Raw genomic sequence first — 19908 nt, 5'->3', positions numbered from 1 at the left:
AACACTCATTTTTACCATTATTGTTGTACAGCTTTTTGGTGGCCAAAAACCTCAAAAATATTTGTGTATGGACTATATGTAACAAATTTTCTTAAGGAAATATTTGATTAATCTCTAAGAAAATAAAGTGATTGGCCCTATAAATCTGGGTGGAGGCCTAATTATGGGCTCTTCTAGTAGCCTTTTGTGAAGAAACCAAGAAATCGAGTATGAACCCATTGTTACCATCCATTCAAGCATACTAAAACTATTCTAATAATATCTTGAAACTCATAAAAAACTTGATTGAGCTAGGGAGTCTTGAGAACCATAGTAGACATACATTTTCCTTTTGGAATAATTGCATTCCTAGGAGAATAAGAGAGTCATGGAGGAAGGTTTGATCATTTTAGCTAGTGGGAATGTTAGGGCAGGTCAAGGGATGTTCTAAGTTGCAAGAAATCCTATAGACCAAGTTATATGTTAGGAGAACACCAAGATCCTAGTGTGGTTTGGTGGAATAGGCTAGTTAGTCTACCCTAAACTCTCCTTATTAGATTGGTATTAGAGCCTACAAAGGTGTGGGACAAAGCAAGTTTAAAGAAAGGTGAATGTAGTCACCTAGTGAATCTAGTGATTCCAACGCAATGGTAAAAAATTATGAATTGGTTAAGAAGGTAGAAGAATACAAAGAAGACAATAGGCATTTGAGAGAAAGATTGGTATAATTAGAATAGGTTTTGAGTGAGATCTAAGACACTATAGATAAAGTCAATGACAAGATGGAGTAGAAAGAAGAGGAGGCTAAAGGAAAAAGGCATTAAGTTGGAAGAAGAAACTCCAACACTAGACCCTATTTTACTACAAGAGCCTTTCTTGAAGGCAATAAAAGCAATAAATAGTAAAGCCTTGGAAGGCATTCCTCTATTCAGTGGTAAGATGGATCCTAATCTCATCATGGAATGGATTGAAGGAATGGAAAACCATTTTGAATGTGACGGTGTCTCTGATGCTCAAAAGGTTAAAGTAGCAAGGTCAAGGTTGAGATGCACTACTCTCACCTAGTGGAAATTTGTACAAATAGAGAGGGAAAAAGAAGAAAAAGGTCCTATTACTTCCTAGAAAGGAACAATGGCTAAAATCAAACAAGCCTATATTCTTGAAAACTATGAAATATAGCTACATAGGAGGAGACAAAATCTAATGCAAAAATACATGGATGTACATTCTTATACAAAATAATCCCAAAAGCTATGCTTAAGGTCTAAAGTGGTGGAAGATGAAAGTATCAGGTTGGAAAGATATCTAAATGGACTCAAAAAGTCTATTCAAGAAGAAATGAGCCTTGTCACTACTAAAAAATTTCATCAATTTTATCAAATGGACCTATAAGTGGAAGAGAAAGGAAAAAGAATGTAGGATTGTATTCCAAGAATAGGAGAAGAGGTAGAGATTATTGAGGTGGTCAAAGAGGTGGTGAATCAAGAAACCAAGGGGAAAGTAAACTTTTAGAACAAATTTTTGAAATTAGCACAAGGGGATCTTTTGATAGGGGAAGAAATAGAGGAAGAGGAGCAAGAAGGAGCAACTCCTACTTTTCCACCATGAAGTGTTACCAATGTAGAAGACTTGGACATCCTACCTACAAGTGTCCTGATAAACCATCAACCTCTATTAATGAAAAAAGAGTGGCTTATGCTAAAGAAGATGGTGGCAGCTCAAGCACTAATAAAGTTAGAAAATTAGAATTAGAAATTTGTGAGAAATTGATGATTAGAAAGGTTCTCATGAGATAGCTCAATCAAAGTGAACCTAAGTAGAGGAGGGCTCTCTTTAGAGTTAAGTGAGAGATTCATCTAAAATTTTGCAAGGTTATAATGGATTCAGCATCTATAGATAACATTATATCAAAGGAGGCATCAAATAAGCTGAAACTTACAAAGATTCCCCATGCAAATCCCTAGAAAGTGACCTGGTTGAATCAAGAGCAAAGAGTACTAGTTAATGAGCAAACATGTGTTGAGTTTTCTGTTAGAGCTTATAAAGACAAAGTACTTTATGATGTCTTACCCATGGATGCATGCCATCTTCACTTGAGAAGACCTTGTCAATTTGATAGGAAGGTGATCTATGATGGAGGAAAAATGCCATTTCTTTCAAGAAATATGGAAGGACTTTCAAAATTTAGTCCTTGGTAGTAAATGAAGGGGAAGCTTCCTAGACACCTAGTGTGTTACTTAGTAGTGACAAAGAGTTCTTCCAAGCTTTATAGGATGAGGAGACCATAGTATGTGCCATTATATTCTAGCCAAAGGAGGAAGATACTAAATTTCAGCCCATACCTCTTGAAGTGTAGCATATTCTTGATGATTTCAAGAACATTATTTCAGATGGAACACCAACAATACTACCACCTAAGAGAGCAATTAGCCATCAAATTGATTTTGTACCTAGAGCTTCTTTACCTAACAAAGTAGTCTATAAGCTTACTCTAGATAAGAATAAGGAAGTGGCAAGACAAGTGCAAGAATTATTGGATCAAGGGCTAATTAAGAAGAACATTAGTCCATGTGTTGTCCCAATGCTCTTATCATCAAAGAAAGGAGAAAAATGGAGGCTTTGTATAGATTCAAGGTCTATTAACTAGATCACTATTAGGTATAGATTCCCTATTCCAAGAATATAAGACTTGATGGATTGTTTAGGAGGTGCTCTGTACTTTACTAAGATGAATTTAAAGAGTGATTATCACCAAATTATAATCAAGGAGGGTGATGAATGGAAGACCACTTTTAAAACCATAGATGGGTTATATGAATGGCTTGTAATTCCATTTAGGCTTACAAAGGCCCCAAGAACTTTCATGAGATTAATGAATGGGGTTTTGAAGGACTTCACATGAAAATTTGTGGTTGTTTATCTAGATGATATACTCATCTATAGAAACACAAAAGAAGAGAACCTCAAACATGTAAGGTTGGTCCTAAAGAGACTCTAAGAAGAGAAACTAGCCATTAATGTAGAAAAGTGTGTATTTATGCATGAAGAATTGGTTTATTTGGGCTTTTTGGTGTCCAAGGATAATCTAAAAATGGACCCACGAAAAGTGAAGGCAATCTTGGATTTGTCTACTCCTAGAATAGGGACTGAGGTCAAAAGTTTTCATGGCTTAACATAATTTTATAGAAAATTTTTGAGGAACTTCATTGGGATTTGTGCACCAATATTAGAAACCATAAAAGAGATGGCTAAAAAAAAATTTTAAATGGATTGAGGCAGTAGAGAAACCATTTCAAACATTGAAACAAGAGGTAGCTACAAAACCCATTTTAATCTTACCTACTTTTGATAAATTATTCACTCTTGAATGTGATGCAATTAATGTAGTTGTAGGGGGTGTCTTGAGTCAAGAAGGAAGACCTGTGGCATTCTTCAATAAGAAACTCAATGACAGAAAGAAGAAATATTTACCTTATGACTTGTAGTTATATGCATTAGTACAATCTCTCTAGAAGTGGAGACATTACCTCCTATCCAAAGAATTTGTTGTCTTTACAAATAATTAGGCTTTGAGTTACATAAACACTCAAGAGAAGCTTAGTAATAGGCATTTGAAGTGGATGGAGTATCTACAATCTTTCACATTCACAATCAAGCATAAGAAGGGGCAGCTCAACAAGGTAGAAGATGTCTTAAGTAGGAAGCTTTTGACTGTCCAAGAAGTACAGCTACAAAGCATTGGAATTCTTTCACATTCACAATCAAGAATAAGAAGGGGCAGCTCAATAATGTAGAAGATGCCTTAAGTAGGAAGCTTTTGACTATCCAAGAAGTACAGCTGCAAAGCATTGGAATGGAAGGTTTTAAAGACTTGTATGAAGAGGATGAATACTTCTCCCAAGCCTACAAGCTATGCCTAGAGTTTGAGAATCATGTTCAGAGTGATTTTATAGATTATCCCCTTCAAAATGGATTGTTATTTAAAGGTAATCAGCTATGTGTACCTCAGGGATCCATGAGGGAAAATCTAATTCAAGAGAAGAATAATGGAAGCTTGAGTGGACATTTTGGTATAATAAAGACATTGGAATTAGTACAAAGATACCACTTTTGGCCTAAGTTAGCAAAGGATGTATGAAGACATGTTCAGCAATGTGGAATATGTCAAAGAGTTAAAGGAGGTTCAAGTAATGTAGGACTCTATCAACCCTTGAAAATTTCAAATAGGCCTTGGGAATGTGTAAGTATGGACTTTTTGGTTGGACTCCCTAAAAAAAAATTAGGTATGGATAGCATTTATGTTGTAGTAGACAGTTTCTCTAAAATGAGTCATTTTATTCCATGTAAGACTGCTCATGATGCAAGTTCTATAGCACATCTCTTCTTCAAGGAGATAGTAAAAATTCATGGACTCACTTTGAGTATGATGTCTGATAGGGACAACAAGTTCATGGGTCATTTTTTGAAAACCTTATGGAAGAGACTAGGAACTAATCTCTCTTTCTATTCAGCATACCATCCTCAAATTGATGGTCAAACTAAGGTCATTAATAGGGTGTTTGGGAATTTTTTAAGGTCCTTAACAAAGGAGTATGGGTAGAGCTGGGATCTTGTTACCTCTTAGGCTGAATATGCTTATAATGATAGTGTTAATAGGACCATAGGAAGAAGTCCTTCTAAGATAGTATGTGGTAGTCACCCTGGAGGAGTGAGTGAGTTAAGAGACTTAAGTTGAACAACATTTAATATTCTAATAACACCTCCTACATTTAGAAGATAAAGAAGATCATCTACAACAAGCATAGAAGGTATTATCTAAGTCTGATTTAATAACAAAATTTGTAGAAACTTTATATGGTATCAAAGCTTTGGTAGTTGAACCTAGGCTCTACAAATGAATTAATTAGACTTGATATATATCTACCATCATTCTCCTATCTTCAATGGCATACACAATCAGACCCAAGCACAGGTTTGATGGAAAAGAACACTTTGATGCTTGGAAATTTAGAATCATGATGATTCTTAAAGAAAATGATGTAAAACAATTTGTTGATTCAGCATCCAAACAACTTAATGTTGAAACTCATAAAACTATCTAGAGTAAAGGAAATAGAAAAGTCATTCAAATCATATAAGATGGAGTGAAAAATTATATTGTAACTATGCTAATGAAACATCACACAACATTTGATATGATTAATGCATTACTAAATGCATATGAGGTCAACAATGCAACTATAGTTCTTGCATTGAAAAGGCAACTAAATCACATACAAATAAAGAAAAGAGAATCGATGAATTCTTACTGCCTAAGGGTTTCTAGTCTAAGAGATGAACTTGCAAGTATAGGAACCATCATTAGTGACACAAAATTGACACTGATGGCTATAGATGGATTACCAAATTCATGGGAAACATTCATACAAGGAGTAAGTGCCAGAGACAAACTTCTTGACTTCAATAGAGTTAAAAGTGATTGCCTTCAGGAAGAATCTAGAAAACTTAAGAAAGGAGGAAAATTGAAAACAAAAGATGAAGAACTTCATGTTCTTAATACAAATTCCTATAAAGGAAAGAAGAAGCATTTCAAGAAGAAAAGGGGTAATCAAAAGAATGACAAACTTAAGAAAGATCTATCCAAAATAAAATGCTCTAGATGCAAAAAATTTGGGCACTACAGATCTGATTGCCCTGAGAATTTTAAACAACAAGTGAACTGTACGAAGATTACTAAGGAAGAAGATAACCATGATCCTGTGAATCATGTATTGTATTCAACACTATCAAATGAAGTCTCAAGTAAACCATGGGTGATTGATAGTGGATCATCTTGACATATTACAGGATACAAAAAAGCACTAGACTTTATAATAGAAAAGTTTAATGGTGAAGTCACCATCGGTGATAATTCAGCACATTTTGTCAAAGGAATTGGAAATTGCACCTCGAAACTAAAGTCGGGTAGTTCTCTCATTCTTAAGGGAGTACTCTATGTACTAGGAATAAAAAGGAATCTAATCTCGGATACAACACTTGAGGATGATGGACATAATGTTGGATTCATGGATGGTGAAGTCATAACCTAGGCTAAGAACTCAATTAAGAAAGCAAAATTGATTGGTCAAAGAAAAGGGTATTTGTATGAATTAAACTCAGAATTCAGTTGACCTATTCAAGCCTTAATTCATGAAGCTACAGATATAAATGAAATATGAAACAGAAGGTTAGTACATCTAAATTTCAAAACTTTATCAACTATGGAGAAGATAGTTACTAGTTTACCTAAATTGAATAAAGATCACTCAAGCCTATGCAAAGGATGCGCTCTAGGTAAGAACACCAAAAGTCCATTTCATGATAGCACTAGAAAAACTAACAATGTTTTGGAATTAATCCACTCATATTTATGTGGACCTATGCATGTTCCTTTCTTGGAGGATTCTGGTACTATATACTTTTTATAAATGACTTCTTTAGGAAAACTTGGATTTACTTCTTAAAATGCAAAGAATCAGAAGAAATCCTAAAGAGATTTAAAGAATTTAAAACCTTAACTAAAAACTTATCAGGACATAAAATTAAAACTCTTAGAACTGATAATGGAGGGGAATACACCTTAAATTTGTTTTAAAGGTTTTGTAAAGAAACAAGAATTAAGAGGGAGTATACCGTTCCTTATAACCCACAACAATACAGGGTAGTAGAAAGGAAGAATAGAACAATTATAGAAGCTGCTAGAGCTATGATATTTGATCAAAATCTAGAATATTATCTTTGGGCAGAACCCTCTTGTACTATTGTGTATATTTAAAATAGAAGCCCTCACTCCTACCTTAGAGATAAAACTCCTGAAGAAGTCTTTACTAAGGTTAAACCCAATATAAGTCATTTTATGATTTTTGGGTGCCCTATATATATCTATGTTCCAAAAGAAAAAAGAATGAAGTTAGAACCCTCTGGGAGGAAAGGTATTTTTGTAGGGTATAGTGAAACATCTAAAGCATATAGGATTTTCATATTGGACAGAAAAATATTGAACTTACTAGGGATGTAACTTTTTAAGAAGAGCATTCAAAAGGGCCCTAATTTATGAAGAATCCTCTCCTTTACCTAGTTTTGAAAGAGATACTGAAATTGAGTCTCAAAGAGAGAACATTGAAGAAATTGAAGATGAAATTCAAAATCGTAATCTTGAAGAAGCTCAAAATTCTAAGAAAAGACCACTTTGGGTCATTAAAATAGTAGAGGAAGCATAAGATTTTGCTGCACCACCTGGAAGAGTTAGAGAAAGAAAAAGACCCAAAAGATTTTCTAGTTATACAACAAACATGAATGATTTGTCTAAATCAGAACCAACCAATATTTCATATTCTATTAAACATATGGCTTGGAAAGAATCTATGATAGAAGAATGCCAATCTATTATGAAGAATGATGTTTGAGAAATTGTTTCAAGACCTAAAGGAAAATTTGTTGTTTCTTCCAAGTGGATATTTAAAATAAAGCATGTTGCTGATAGTAGCATTGAAAAATATAAAGCCAAATTTGTAGCTAGGGGATTCTCTCGAAAAGAAGGGATTGATTATGAAAAAACTTTTTCTCCTGTTGCTAGATACACCTCTGCAAGAGTAGTCCTAGCTATTGCAGCATCAAAGGGATAGAAAGTACATTAGATGGATTTAAAAACAACATTCTTGAATGGAAAGATTACAAAAGAGGTATTTTTGGAGCAACCTGAAGGATTTGAAACTCATGATCCTAATTTTTTTGTTTGCAGGCTCAAGAAAGCTCTTTATGCACTTAAATAGGCTCCAAGGGCTTGATAGGAAAGAATTGATAAGTATCTCACCGGCTTAGGATTCTCCAAAAATGAAGCCAATCCAAATCTATATTATAAAAGGGATAAAGATGATATGGTAATTTTGATACTGTATGTTGATGACTTACTTATAACAGGTGATGATCATCTCATAGATCAATGCAAGAAAGATCTAATTAGAGAATCTGAGATGAAAGACTTGAGACTTCTTCATTACTTCTTAGGACTGGAAGTACAATAGAATTCTGACAGCATTATACTTAATCGTGGGAAGTATATATTAGATATTTTGAAGAGATTTGGAATGTGGAATTACAAGTCTATGTCTTCTCCAATGGAGACTAATCTACATAAACTTAAAAAAGCAGCAGTAGAATCACCTTCCATAGATTCTACTCTCTATAGACAGATGATTGGGTCCCTTATGTACTTGGTAACTACAAGACTTGATATATGTTATGTTGTTAATGCCTTAAGTCAGTTTATGTGTGATCCAAAAGAGATTCACCTAGTTGCAGTCAAACACATTATAAGATACTTACAATGCACTCTTAACCTTGGGCTCAAATATGAGAAAGTTGACTTGGATCTACATGGATTCACTGACTCAGATTGGGTTAGAAGTGTTAAAGATAGAAAAAATACTTTAGGATGTTGTTTCCGTTTAGGATCAACAATGATATCTTGGATATTGAGAAAACAGTCTTCAGTAGCACAAAGTTCCACAGAAGTCAAATACATTGCAATAGCAATGGCCTCTCGAAAAGTAGTTTGGCTTAGAAAGTTACTTGTGGGATTATTTGGTCAAGCCATGAATCCTACGATTATTCACTATGATAATCAGAGTTTTGTCAAGCTTTCGGTGAATCTAGTTTTTCATGACAGGTCCAAGCATATCAAAATTCCTTATCATTATGTAATAGATATGGTAGACAAGAATACTGTAAAATTAGAATACATTTGCACTACAGATCAGACAACAGATATTCCCACCAAACCTCTCTTTAGAGGGAAGATAGATCACTTTAGGAAAAGACTTAGTATGGTTGAATTGTAATTCATTTGTATTCTTTAAATTATTAATAAAATAATTTTATTGTCAGCCTATTAATTGTTATGGGATCCACCATTTGTACTCATTATTTTAGAGGTGACGATCTCTGAGATAATCAACACTTCTATGAACAATATTATGAGAGATGATGATCTCTTAGATAATGTGCTAAACAAGAGTTCTACTGTAAGATTTAGATGAGTTTGTAATGTCCCAACTTTAGCAATCGACCAAGTATGTGTGCGTTAGCCTAGTTCTACATGGTCCCGAGGGCTAATGAAGGGTTCAAAGGGATCTTCGAGCGTTTTGGCCTAGTCATCTCCAATTTGGGCCGAAATGGAGTTGATTTACTCAGTTTCAGGCATACTTACTATTTTTAGTAAGTCAACAAGACACAGGGGAGGATAGTTTTGGTGATTGAATTTGATACTCCATGGCGAGAGCTTTCCAATGAGCTATCACTCATGCTATTTGAAGTCTGATAGCTAATATATTTTTATGTCTGAAGTATTATTAAAGTAACAATTAATTTAGTTGTAAAATATTAAAGTATTACTTTAATATTAAATTTTATGGGGATGTGTTCAAATAAAAAAGGGTGCCTAAGGGAGACATAAGTGATTATCTTAATATGTTTTATATTGCACATCTTTTATCCCACATTGCTCATGTGAATGGAATGGACTCTTGGAGAAAGAATAAAAGGGAGCATTAGTGGCTTCATTTGACAGGTGGAATATGAGAAGAAAATGATCTATTCTTGGCATTAGAGGATGTCTATCCTCTCTTGTGACATTTTAAACATCATTCCCTTGGTATTTGGCCTTTGGAATTCTTTGCTATTAGCTCTATTAATAGGCAAATTGGGCACATTTCCAACTACAAGTGGATTGGGTGTTTTCTCATATCATTCTCACTTTTTGTCTGATGCTTATGCCATTATGAAGGGATGATTTTATGAGGGTCTTGAACTAATTGAAGGCAGATTTTACTGTAGCAGCATTGTAGTGCAACACTATTCTTATTACTATAGCAACAAGATGGGAAGTCATCACTAGAAAATTATGTTATAATGCTGGAGTAATTAGTGAGTTGAACAGTCTGCTATGTATTTGATTTTATTAGTTGAAAATTAATATTATTTCAGCAGCAATTCAATCTTTAGTTTGCATATTATTATAAATTCCTTCTTGTTCATGTTATGTGGTTTCAAATTTATGCAAAGACATAAAAAAAAATAAACATTTTATTTCTAGAGCCATAAAAGGGTTTAAACATTTAATAGAGAAATTAAGAATTGGATGCAAATTATTTGACTAAATTCGTATTAGCAGTTGGTTTAGTTTTTGGACAATTCTAGGGTGTCCATTATAACAGTATCAGATCTTTAAGTCCTACTATGCTATAGAAGCCTTATAGAGAATTTGGAATAGCTAGATAAAGGGAAAAGTGTTTGACAAAATATCAAAACACTAAAGTCAAAAATAAAACAAGTTTAGAATGTATATTTGAGCATGTGATAGAGGTCGTTAACTTCCACCTTACTAGAGAAAAACAAAGATTTAGACTCATAGAATGAGCAGTCTAGTTCATCCATGTAGGTGGACATTGAATCTAGTCATACAAACATAAAGGAGATATTCTTTGAACAAGAAAACAGTATGGGTGACTGAGACAATAGGAATACAAGACTAGGCAGAGGCAAGAATGCCAGTCCATATCAGGAGGAGGCAATGTTAAGATGGTTACTAGGTACGTTAGAGGAGGGGCAACATATGCAACAGGAGCATAATAGGTGAATGAATATAATGTTGTAGCTTATGGCTAGACAAATGAGTGTCAATATTAATCCAGGTGATGCAAACAGTGGAAATTGGGGTAATGATAATAATAGAGGTCGAGGCAACAAAAATGGTCCTGAGAATAACATTAATGGTAATAATAATGAACATGGCAACAATGGGAATGAGCCTGATAACTTTAGACATGTTACACGCCCAACTTAGACAGTGAGCTCGAGACCTCTTCTACCCACCTTCCTACCCAAAGATCTAATTCAACCTATAAATGAACCACAAATTATTGAGTTACAAGATCAGTTCAGGAGAGATTGGGAGGCTAGTGGACTAGAGTTTTAGGAAGATATTTCCCTCAAAGATTATATGGACTTGAGGATGAGAGACATGCCTTGAGCAGGAGGGAGAAATCAAAAATGAGATGAGAAAGAAAATTGGTAAACTTTCTTTACCTTATTATGATGCCTTAGGGAAGATGACTGCACAAGCTTGGGTGCAGAAGGTAGATACATACTTCCAACTGAATCCAATGCTTGAGGAGGCTATCAAGTATGCAACTATTCATTTGGATGGCTTAGTGCATGAGTGGTGGCACCATGGCATGGTAACCTTGGGGCATAATAAGATCATATCTTACAAGTTCACTGAGAGACTCCTAAAGAGATTTGATACCAAAGATCCTAAGTTACAGTTTAAAGAGTTGGCACAGCTCAAGCAATGGGGATTAGTTGAGATGTACATCCGTGAATTTCAAAGGTTAGCTATGTTGGTTATAGATATTTCAAAGAGGAGATTATTAGTTCTATTTATGGATGAACTCTTAGATCTCTTGAGGGGTTGGGTCAAGGGTCATGACCTAGCTACATTACAGGAGGCCACTAAGAAGGCTCATGACTTAGCACCTTCTTCTTTTAAGAGAAAATTTTAGCCTAGGGATTCACATATGAAGAAGGATAAGGATAAGGAAAAAAATCTTTTTACCAGGATGCACAGCCAAAAGGGGATAATGGGAAGTTGGATAATGACACCCTGAATGAGTTGAGGAGGAGGAAGTTGTGTTTTCATTGTAGAGAGCCTTGGGGCTTATTTCATAAGTCCCCTCTCAAGGCTAAGGCAAATCAAATGGAGTATTTTTCAGCAAAGTCACAGTCAAAGAGGGAGGATCAGCACTTTGATTCAGATGAGAGTAGCACTCCAAAGGAGAACATCATTCCTAAGGATGATAGGTTGTTGGCATGATTGACAGGGGCTCAAAAGGCGATCACATTTAGGGTCAGGGGTACTATCTAGGGGTAGAAAGTGATCTCTCTCATTGACACTAGGGCTACACATAACTTCATAGATGCATGATTAGTAGCCATGAGAGGTTTATAGATTGAGGAGTATGTTGGGTTTAGAGTCATGGTAGCTCATGGTGACAAATTATTATGTACTTAGAAGATATCTAATCTTCACATCAAACTCGAAGATAGCTATGAGCTAGAGGATGAGTTCTATGTAGTAGACATGGGAGACTATCATGTCCTCCTCAACATGACTTGGATGGCCTCGCTAGTTTAGTTCACACTCAACCTAGCCAAACTAGAGATGAGATTCCAGCATGAGGGAAGAATTGTTGTACTCAGAAGACTTTTGGATGGGAGTTGTAGAGTAATCTCCCTAAGGAGAATGCAAAGAATTTTTCAACATAATGACATAGAGTGTGCAGCAGAGTGTTTCATCATGCCTGCCCCATAGGAGCTACAGGTAAAGAGTCATCCACTAGATAGCTAGGAGATACTTGATAGGCATGCCAAAGTATTTGGCGATATTCTACACAGGGTTCCTCCTGACAAGGGAATAGAGCATGTTATTGAGCTCAAGGAGGGAGCCAAACCAGTCATGATTACCCTCTATCATCATCCTAAGAAACACAAGGATGAGATAGAGAAGGCAATTAAGGAGCTATTGGAGATGGGGCACATTAGATCTAGCAAAAGCCCTTTTTCTTCAATAGTAGTTCTAGTGAAGAAGGATGGGACAATGCGCATGTACATCAATTATAGGGCACTAAATTCAAAAAAATTAAAAACAAGTGTCCCATTCCTAGGATTGATGAGCTGATTGATGAGTTGTATGGTGCACACTTCACCAAAATTGATTTACGATTCAGATACCACCAGACTAGGATTAGAGTAGAGGACATTGAGAAGACAACCTTTCAATGTCATTATGGTCACTTCAAATTTATGGTTATGCCATTTGGACTAACCAATGCACCTGCCACATTTTAAAGTTGTATGAACCAGGTGTTCAAGGGGTAATTGAGGAGATTCATCTTGGTCTTCTTTGATGACATCTTGGTCTTTAGTAAGACCTGGGAGGAGCACTTGCAACATTTGGAGGAGGTGTTATCTATTTTGGATAGAGTCATTGTATGCCAAGGAATCAAAATGTGAGTTTGGCATGATCGAGCTCCTTTACCTTGGGCATATCATTAGTGCTGATGGTGTTCAGGTTGATCTTAAAAAGATTAGAGCTATTGTGGATTGGCCTACTCCAACAAACCTCACACAACTTAAGGGGTTCTTTGGTTTATGTGGTTTTTATAGGAGGTTTGTTGGGGGATTCTAATGCAGTGCAAGATAGGAGAATCCCCAAAGTAGATGTCCTAGCCCCTAGCAAATAACCACACAATGGAAACACAATAATGATCCAAGAAAAGGTACCAAATCACAACTCTTTATTCATAAAATAACTGTTACATGCAATGTGTTGGGCTATAAGGCCTTCTTGATTATGGCCAATTACAATAATAGTTTTGCAAGATCCCTCAAGATACAACCCAAGCACTAGCTAGTCTAGATCCACACTCTGGTAGAAACCTCCAATGAAGATCCAACTGGTACTTGCAAGCCCACCAAGAAATCTCCTTATTTCTATACCATAGCCACTAGCCCTTCTTACAAACTTGCAACTCCACCACAATCCTATTGTAAACTGCCTCACATTTGGTGCTTTGTCCATAGACTTAGGATAACTCACTCTTTTGCTTCCTCCTCTCCAAGCTTCTACTAAGAAGAGATCATGTCTTGAAGCTTGATTACAAATGCTCATATGGCTTGCTTAAATAGGCACTTACCACCCAAGATGTTACAAACACAACCAATGTGGGATAAAAGGTAATTACAAATATTTTACAAAAATATATTCAATTCCCACCCAAATACAACTAAGAACCACTATGTGGCCCAACAAATATTAAATGCATGATTTAAGGAAATATCCATAAATATCTAGAATTCCACCTACAAACCTCAATAAATGGAATGACAACCATTTTAATTTATTTTTCTATTTACACCACCTATGCACCTTGAAAATAGAAATTCCTCTTTTCTCCTTTTTTTTCTATTTTTTATTTTTTTCCTCTAATTTTCGTCATTTTCTCTCTCCTCCAATTTTTTTTTTAAAGTTTTAAATTTATTTAATTTTATTTTTCTAATGCAAGATGTTCCTGCATCATATTCTTATAGATTTTCGCACCTTTGACAAATCTTACCAAGAAAGGAGCCTTCACATGGATAGAGGCAGCGTAGAGATGTTTTGACCACTTCAAACAGGTGATGTCATCTTGTCTAGTGCTAGCTCTACCTGATTTCACAAAGCCATTTGAGCTTGAATGTGATGCTTTAGGAGATGGGATAGGAGTAATATTGATACAGGAGAGACACCCCATTGAATTCGAGATTAGGAAGCTCTAAGGAGTTGAGAGGAGTTATTCTATCTATAACAGGAAAATGTTGGCCATAATGCATGCATTGGCCAAATTTCAATCATATTTGGTAGGTGGGTGTTTTGTGATCAAAACTGATCACAATAGTATTAAATACTTCATGAGCCAATGTGATCTTATTTATCGACAATAAAAATGGGTTACTAAATTGCAAGCTTATGACTTTGATATAGAGTTTGTCAAAGGTAGGAAAAATGTGATTGTTGATGCTTTATCTCGAAGACTTCACTTATGTGCTCTAGTAGAGGTTTCAAGATATTGGAGAGATCGAATTGAAATAGAGTATGCAGGAGTGATTGGGCTTATGGGATAGTTACGGGCACCATTCAGGATGACAGGTATGTGGTGTTGGATGGGTTGATCAGATTTCAAGATAGGGTTTATTTGATCCCTACATCACAGTTTAGAGAGGAGATTCTGAGGGCATTTCATGATACACTTGCAGTTGGGCATCTAGGGGTCTTCGAGACCTAAAGGTAGATCTGAGAGCAGTTCTCATGGAGAGGGCTCAAGGATGATGTTCAAAAGTATGTCAGGGAGTGTGTAGTTTGTCAGCAAAGTAAGGGAGAGCACACATTTTCTACATGTTTACTACAGCCCTTGCCCATTTGGACAGGAAATGGAAAAGTATTTCTATGGACTAAATCACTAGTTTACCATGAGTGTAAGGAGGAGATTGTATTTATGTGGTGGTAGAAAGATTAACAAAGTTTTCTCACTTCTTTGCTATTCCTTCTACTTATAAAATAGCAAAGGTTGTAGATTTATTCTTCATAGAGGTCTTTAGGTTGCATGGGATACCAAGATTTATTGTTAGTGACAATGATAGAAAGTTCATGAGTACCTTTTGGTAGGAATTTTTTAGGCTATGCAGTACAAATCTTACACCTAGTATGAGTTACCACCCTCAGACAAATGGAAAAATAGAAATAGTATATAAATGGGTGGAAGGCCATTTGCGCAACTATGAGACTACATAACAAAGAGCATGGGTCAAGTGGTTATACATGGGGGAGTATTGTTACAATACCACATATCACATGACCATCAGGGTGACTTCATTTATGACATTGTATAGGTATGAAGCACCCAGCTTCATGGATTTAGTGTTGGGGAACAACTGAGTGCCCAAAGCCAAATACTTGTTGCAGGATAGTCAAGATATCTTGAGAGCACTCAAGGAGAACATACAACAAGCTCAAAATCAGCAGAAGTTGTATGCTGAACAACATAGGGTAGAGCATAGTTTCAAGGTAGGGTATATGGTGTATTTGAGGCTAGAACCATATAGGTAGTCATTGCTCAAGAGGAGCATAGCAGAGAAGTTGAACCCTAGACTTTATGGTCCCTACAGGGTGATTCGCGGAGTGGGAGAAGTCACCTATGAGCTTGAACTTCTAAAGGACAATCAGGTGCACAATGTATTTCATGTGTCGAGGCTTAAGAAATCCATTGGTCAGAGTGTAGTTCCTTCTACAAATTTACCCCCTTTGGATGACGAGGGGAAGCTCGTGTTAGTACCTAAAGCTATTCTAGACACCCGAGAGAGGAAACTCAGAACTAGGATAGTGAAGGAGTATTTGGTTAGATGGAAAGACCTATCAAAGGAGGATTCTACATGGGAGAGTGAGCAAGTTATTCAGCAAGCTGGACTAAGATTGCTTGAGGACAAGTAGTTTCAAGGGGGCAAACTGTAATGTCCCCACTTTAGCAATCAACCAAGTGTGTGTGCGTTATCCTAGTTCTACATGGTCCCGAAGGCTAACGAAGGGTTTAAAGGGATCTTAGACTATTTTGGCCTATTCATCTCCAAATTAGGCCAAAATGAAGTTGATTTACTCAGTTTTAGACATACTTGCTATTTTTAGTAAGTCAGCAAGACACAGGGGAGGCTAGTTTTGGTGATTGAATTTGATACTCTGCGGTGAGAGCTTTCCAAGGAGCAATCACTCGTGATATTTGGAGTCTAGTAGCTAATATATTTTTATACCTGAAGTAATATTTAAGTAACAATTAATTTAGTTGTAAAATATTAAAGTGTTACTTTAATATTAAATTTTATGGGGATGTGTGCAAATCAAAAGGGGCACCTAAGGGAGACATAAGTGATTATTTTAATATGTTCTATAGTGCACATCTTTTATCCCACATTGCTCATGTGAGTGGAATGGACCCTTAGAGAAACAATAAAAGGGAGCGTTAGTCACTTAACTCAACAGGTGGAATATGAGAAGAAAATGATCAATTCTTGGCATTAGAGGACATCTATCCTCTCTTGTGACATTCTAGATGTCATTCCCTTGGGGTTTGGCCTTTGGAATTCATTTCTATCAGCTCCATTAATAGGTAGATTGGGCGAATTTCCAGCTATAGGGGGATTGGTTGTTTGCTCATATCATTCTCGCTTCTTGTCTGATGTTATACCATTGTGAAGGGATGATTTTATGAGGGTCTTAGACTGATTGAAGACAAATTTTACTGTAGCAAAATTGTAGCGCGACACTATTTATATTAGTGTAGCAACAAGATGGGAAGTCATTATTGGAAAATTATGTTATAATGCTGGAGTAATTAGTGAGTTGAAAAGTATGCTATGTATTTGATTTTATTAGTTGAAAATTAATATTATTTCAGAATTAGTTCAATCTTTAGTTTGCATATTATTATAAATTCCTTCTTGTTCATGTTATGTGGTTTCAAATCTATGCAAAGACATAAAAACAAACAAACATTTTATTTTTGGAGCCATAAAAGGGTTTAAACATTTAATGGAGAAATTAGGAGTTGTATGCAATTTTTTTGACTAAATTCCTATCAGAAATTGGTTCATTTTTTGGGCAATTCTAGGGTGTCCATTACAGAGTTCAAGATCACATTGAGATGTAGACATTGCTATGTCTATAAGTCACAATTTTGATAAAGGAAGAATTTTATTATTCTCCAGAGTTTATCCCGTGTTCTGGTAGATCTTCACTCAAGATCATGTTGTGATATAGGAATACTAGTACCTATGAGTTATAACTTGGATAAATAAAAAATTTAATTATTCTTCAAATTTATCCTGTATATTGTATTCTTCACAATACTGCTATTACTAATATTAGTGATATCTCATACCACAAGTTTAGTAATATGACATAGTATCATGTGTTCATGACACCACATACTCTGAAGACTTAGATAGACATAGAGTGTCAATCTATGCTTATTTATCTTAATTGATGATGCTAGATATGTTATCTCTCAGTATGATTATTAAGTTAAGAGGGAATGTTAATTCTATAACTTATTAATCATGTCAATCTGATAGTACAGATCATACGGATCAAACTAAGTAATCTATGCCTTCATTGTGATAGGCTAAAGATATAAATTGCCTTGTCTTAGGAAGGATCGGCGTCTCCCTTGGGCTATTTAGATAAGTCTAACTTGTCTTTAAATTAGTTAGGATAAACACTAACTAATATCTTTTCCCTTGAGCACTGATTCTGGATAAACTAATCATTCCCGACATAGATAGGGACATGTCTCTTAGAGAGACTTGCCCTTTGGTTTCATATTTATAGATGATGGAAATGTAGTTAAAGGACACACAAGAAACAAAAGTCTGCTCCTTTAAGCAATTCTGCCTATACAATTTTATTGCAAAGATAAAATAGATTTCAGAACAGCATTTAATATTCTAATAACACCTCCTACATTTAGAAGATAAAGAGGATCATCTACAGCAAGCATAGAAGGTATTATCTGAGTCTGATTTAATAACAGAATTTGCAGAAACTTTACAAGACAATGAGGAAATTTAAGGACTTGGGGACCAATAAGATACAAGGAAGCCACTAAGTCATCATACAAATGATCATCTACGATATATACTCCTTTCATCCTCTCCCTTTTAGTAAAACTAGTGAACTTAAGCAAAATTTCACTATGTTCCTCCATGTCAATATTAGGAAGGTTGTTATGTTCAAATTCCATGACCTCTCACCTCTCTATGCAATCTGTATCTTAATTCCACCTCCTTATTCTTGGACTTCTTCCTCTTCGATGGTTAGACTGTACAATGCTTGAACCCTTTGTATTTCCACCTTCATCATTTGGAATTCCTCTTTGTCTTCTTCATCTTCAAATTTGATTGGAGCAATCCTTTGAAAACATTATTATCTTCCTTGGCATATTAAATCCATTTCTTTTTGTGACTCAATCATCATCAGGATCAGTTGCTTGGTTGTAGCCTTGTCCTTGAATTCTTTCTTGCTCTCAACCCCAGACTTACCTCTATGTCCCTGTCCATGCTCATGTGCTAACTTTGGTGGTAGAATCATCCTTGAACATTACTTGTTAAACTTTTTTGATCCTTATGGATAATTGATGTTAATATGGAGAAGTTGATCTCCTTGTAAGATAGTCTTTATTCTTCAAATATCTAATCAAATGTAAATTTGACTTGCATAGGGACATGTGCATGTCCATGAGTTGAATCCTTGAACTTGTCAATGGACCTCTTTGAATCCAGACATATTCCATGTTCTTGCTTGATGAAGGTGTGGTCTTGGGATAATTTCTTCATCTTAGACCTTGAATTTTCTTACCTTTGTTTGGGTTTGAAGTGCATCATCTTGTAGTGTTTTCCTTTAAACTCAATAGCTTTAGACTAGTCCTCTTTCATTGCTATGCTTGGCCTTAAGCTAGAACTTGTCTTCGACATTCCTTTGTTCCCTTCCTTGTGACTATCCTTGCTTTTGGCTCATACATGATTCTTGGTACAAAGCTTAAAGTCAGTAAGGATTAAAGACTTAAGAAAATAATAAGTTTTAGATCATGAATGTTCTTGAATTTATCCATGGATTAGATGAAAAGTTCCATACTTTGTCTTAAACACCAAGGAAAGAAATAAGCAATATACAAGCAAGAATATCAAGACACCAAGGATCTTTAATACTTAGGTAAACTTATGAGTTCTAATTGTTGAACCATTCATGATAACATCCTCAAGTCTGTCCCATTTACTTGTCAAATTAACTACAAAACATTACCCAAGACTCCAACAAAACCCTGGAACCAAAAAATAGTCCAATCATGGCAGTGAACTAGTTACTTGGAAGCTTAAACTTTTGAAGACAAGTCTACAATTTCATTTTTATCCCTCTTAGGATGATCCCAGCTATCCAAATTAAGAAACTTCTATGTCCATGGATTCATTGGTGAGCAATGAACAAAATGATCAAGCATTAAAATCGAGTTGATGATCAAAACTAACCAAAAAAAATTCTTAGGATAAGTCTGAAAATAAGTTGGAATTGATCCAAAAAAATCCATGCACAATAATTGTAATGAAGGTTTGGAACCTAAGTTTGCACTAATTCTTGTGTAAGAACAATGAGTCATCAATTAGAATAATAGAATAAGATCTTAGCAAACTTCTGATTTTCTGAAGACAGTGCATGACTAAGTCTTAAAATGTATCAAGTCAGTCCTAGAA

The sequence above is a fragment of the Cupressus sempervirens genome, chromosome 1, assembly GCF_028749045.1.
Source record: "Cupressus sempervirens isolate cs-2001-9-10 chromosome 1, ASM2874904v1, whole genome shotgun sequence".
NCBI lineage: Eukaryota > Viridiplantae > Streptophyta > Pinopsida > Cupressales > Cupressaceae > Cupressus > Cupressus sempervirens.
This window is presented reverse-complemented; position numbering follows the sequence as displayed.